This window comes from Pinus tabuliformis, chromosome 2_2 (genome assembly GCF_031772625.1).
Source record: "Pinus tabuliformis cultivar Carrire ecotype Pingquan chromosome 2_2, CPIR1, whole genome shotgun sequence".
NCBI lineage: Eukaryota > Viridiplantae > Streptophyta > Pinopsida > Pinales > Pinaceae > Pinus > Pinus tabuliformis.
The window spans coordinates 582,869,095-582,873,400 of NC_142300.1; the positions used below are offsets into that span (position 1 = coordinate 582,869,095).

The following is a 4,306-nucleotide window of genomic DNA, read 5'->3' on the forward strand; positions in this document are numbered from 1 at the left end:
TTAGACATACCTTCTACCATAGAATTACCATGAAGTATTTGAAGGCCCTTCTCTTAATATGTCCAAGCCTTTGATGCCATAGCAAGGTATTTTCTCTAGCGACCACTAGATTTTCTAGTCCACTTTCAAGAAGCACAAAATTGTTGCACCCATGAATAAAAATACTACCCAGAAGCTTCTACAAAGTTCCAATCTAAACTCCTCGCATCAAAACTAGTGCTCTCTGAACTATCTTGCATGTATCTTTCTCAAACACTGTTATTACACCTGCATCATCCATCTTGCTTACATAAATCAAATTTCTGGCCAATACATGAATATGCAAAACACCAGGAAGTGTTGTAATCCTTCCACCTTGCAACTTCAGCTTGAATTTTCCACGTCCAATGATTCTAGCCTTCCTATCATCCCCTAAGAAGACATCACCACCATCATATTTCTCATATTCACAGAACCACTCCCTATGGGTAGTGAAGTGAAAGGATGCACCTGAGTCAATCAACCATGCCTCATGATCTAGATGTGTACTTGAAGAAGAAGCCAAGTACACACCCCCACCTTCCTCTGAGGTTGGTTTTGCCTCTGCAAGAGGAGCATCATCAAATACCTTTCCTTTCTCATGAGCTTTAGATCTACAATTGTTTTTGAAGTGCTCTTCCTTTTTGCATTTCTAGCACAACTTTATAGGTTTTCCTGGAGATTTAGATCTCCCACTCAAGGACTTATTTTTTTTTCTATTATGGTACCATCCTCATATATAAAAGGCATCTCCATTATGTCCCTCCATATTTTTCCATCTCATATCCTCCAACAACAAGGATGAGACTATTTTATCAAACTTCAAGGTAGTTGTATTGCTACATATTGCAACAACCAGACTATCCCATGAATCTGGTAGAAAACACAACAAAATGATGCACTTATCTTCATATTTAATATCAATAGGTAACAACTAGCTTACCACAGTTTAAAGGCATTCAAATGCTGTGTTACCGAGCGTCCATCCTTCATCCTATGGTTATACAACTTTTTCCATAGCAACAATTTGTTCACCAGAGACATAAAATGGTACAAAGTCCCTAACTTATGTCACAAAGCCTTCGCCATAGCTTCCCCTGATACATTCAACAATATTGAATCTAAGATACACAACTATATTGTTCTCTTTTCTTTCTGATCCAAATTTTCCTAGTCTTTTGCTAACATTACTGTTGGTTTAGTACCAAGATCTACTGCGATCCACTGATCTTATCCACTAGTAGATAATCCATCTTGAGCTTCCAAAACTCAAAACTCTGACAATTAAATTTCTCAATCTCTATCTTTCCATTAGTCTCCCTCTTCTTTCACCGCAAGAATTGATCCTGCAGATCTCCCACTGAAGAGGGTCTACCATAAGCCTGAAAAAAACCACCTAGTAGCAAAGCCGGCCCCTTGAAGCCAACACAACTCTAATACCAAATGTAGGTTTTAACCCTGTACAGAAATTACTTCCGTATTAATTCTTAATATATATATATATATATATATACACACACACACAATGTCAAGAAACACAAAACAAATAAACATAGATTTTCCCTTGGATCCCAAAACCAGGACTACCATATTGATTTTTCATTATGTTCCTTTCGATGTTATAATACATATATATACATGTCGAAGAATTCATAAGCCCGAATCCATTAACCCTAGATTAGAACATAATTGTAGTTCCCTTGACCGGATCTACAAAATACCATGGGCAAAAAACCATCATGCCCAAAACCATGTGCAAAACCCATGCAAAGAACCATAGGTAGCTCCACCCACCTAATATAGGGTCAAAAAGAGTTTTCCCAGGGTGCTGCCCTGGACCTCATGCAAGGAGCCTACCGCCCCCCTGAAACCCCCCAACAGGGGGGGTTGTCCCCCCCTTCTATGCCCGACGCAACCAACAAGAAGGTTTATCGCCCCCCGCATGTGTGACTATTCGTGGAAAGAATATAAAACACACACACAATAATATAGATATGCTCCTTAAAATTTTAGATTAAGACATATATATATTTTATATCTAATTTCATTGAATAAATTCTTCTATACTTTAAACTTGAAAGAAATTTGTAATGATGTTAATCTCTAGTAGGAATTTTCTATATTGATTATTGCACATATAATGACTCAAGTATCTTTCACCACATATATCACCTTTTGAAGAAGCCCAGAAATATTTTCATTGGATCCATGCCTATCATTCAGTATTAGTAGTATAGTTAAAGTAACTATTAATTTTATAATTTTTTCAAATTAAATATCCTTACTGACTTCTCTTTCCTACTTAAGGAATTTAAACATTTTATGATTGATAATAAAGTAAACAATAAAAATATGGATGTTGGCATACCTTTCTCGGCCTTTTGGCTAAGATCAAGTGTAGTATCTGTTCTTATCAGTTTAATATCTGATACGTGGTTCATAGAACCACATGATATTAAATGTATTTTTCTTTGAAGAGTGCCCACATATAATAGCTTGTTATTAGGGTTCTCGAGGGGTCACTTATGCATTGCACTACAACACCAGCCTAGTGCACCCAAAAAAAATAAAATTGGGATTATCCTAGATGGAGGGAAGCCTAGAAATGAAATCCTCTCAACCCAGGTTCAGTTCTTCCAAGTGACATGATGTATGTATCTAATATATATAAAAAAGTTACAAAAAATGAACTCTTATGGTTAAAACATTTAATACAATGAGAAGGCGAGAAGAGGAAACATGGAGGCTTAAGTCTCAAAGTCTATGAATAAAGGCTAGAGATTATAACACTTCATTCTTTCACAAGCAAGCTAAGGCCAAGGATGTTCAAAATCAAGTGAAATAAATCATCCCAAGGGTAAGTTTGGAATCTCATCCTTTCCTGAGATCAAACATGATTCTTTCCTTCACTTTAAAGATTTATACTCAAAATTTAAGATAAACAAGTCAACAAAGTTAAAGAATTTCTCTCTTGTCTCCCAACTATAGTTTCATACTATGAGAATCAACAACTCACAAATACAATAGACGAGGTAGAAGCTACTGAACCAATTTGGTCCCTAGATCCTCTTAAAGCTCTTGGCTTGAATGACTTCACGGTAAGTTTCTTCAGATCCTGTAAGAAACTGATAAAAAATGATTTAATGAGAATTATTAATTCATTCAGGAAGGATGAAAAATTGGGAGGGAGTACAAACTCCACTTTCCTTGTTGTGATCCATTATAGTGTCAAAACCTTTTAAATTTTCTCATTTCAAGACTATCTCTCTCTGCAATGTAGCATATAAAATTATCACAAAGATTATAACAAAGAGATTAAGGAAAATCCTTCCAATAACAATATCGGAAAATAAAGGGTATTTATGTGGCATCAACAAATTCTAGAGATTGTAATATCAATGCATGAGTCCATTCATTGAAGCAAAGAAAGGGGGGATTCAAACATTGTCATCAAACTGGATATGGGAAATTATTTTGATCACGTAAGGAACTCCTTCCTTTTCTCTGTTTTGGAAACTAAATGGATTTGGTAATGATTTTCTTAAATGGATAAAGGCATGTATTGGTATACCATGGATGGCTCCCCTTGGTTCATGGTGGACCCTCTCCATTCTTCCCTGCATCAAGGAGGCTTAGGTAAGGATTTTCTCTCTCCCCCCTTTTGTATATATTGGTAGAAAAGAGTTTAAGTAGAAATGTGGAGTTAGGAAGAGTCAAAGGAAAACTAATGGGCCTCAGCATAGCAAGAAACAATAAAGAAGTCAATCACTCACAATTCACTGACAATACACTTCTTGTAGGAGAAGCTTAAAAAATATTTGCATCTCGCTTCAAACATGTGCTCAGTTCCTATATACATCTCTCACGGGGGCTTATGAATATAAAAGATCCAATTATATGGATGGAATTGTTTCAAATAAACATTGAGAGAGATATTCAATGCCCTTGGGTATCCAACAAAAGCTAGATGGAGATCCTTTAAGTATTTGGGAGTCTCCATCTCATTGGGAGTCACAAGTATGGATGATTGGAGTGAATTATTTCAATTTTTTTTTAAATGTTACATCCTTCGGGGGCATAATGCATTAATACAATAGGTTGAATTGTCTTAGTCAGATCGATGCTATCAATGCTCTCATTATACATGTGCTCTAGACTCTAGCTCCCAAGAGCATAGCCAACCAAATAAGCACTATAACAAGGAAATTTCTTTGGCGAGGGGAAATTTCTTTGGTTGTGATTCCCAGGAATGCTTGGTGGACAGTAATAGCAGCCTAAGGATGGTGAC

General features: G+C 36.2%; 1 non-coding gene across 1 annotated transcript; it reads left to right on the plus strand.

Annotated features, from left to right (window-relative positions):
- The first annotated feature begins 2,382 nt into the window (after nucleotides 1-2,382).
- LOC149194014 (U2 spliceosomal RNA) lies at nucleotides 2,383-2,580 on the plus strand. Its single transcript, XR_016255384.1, has one exon. It is a non-coding gene; the product is annotated as a U2 spliceosomal RNA (small nuclear RNA).
- Nucleotides 2,581-4,306: the final 1,726 nt, after the last annotated feature.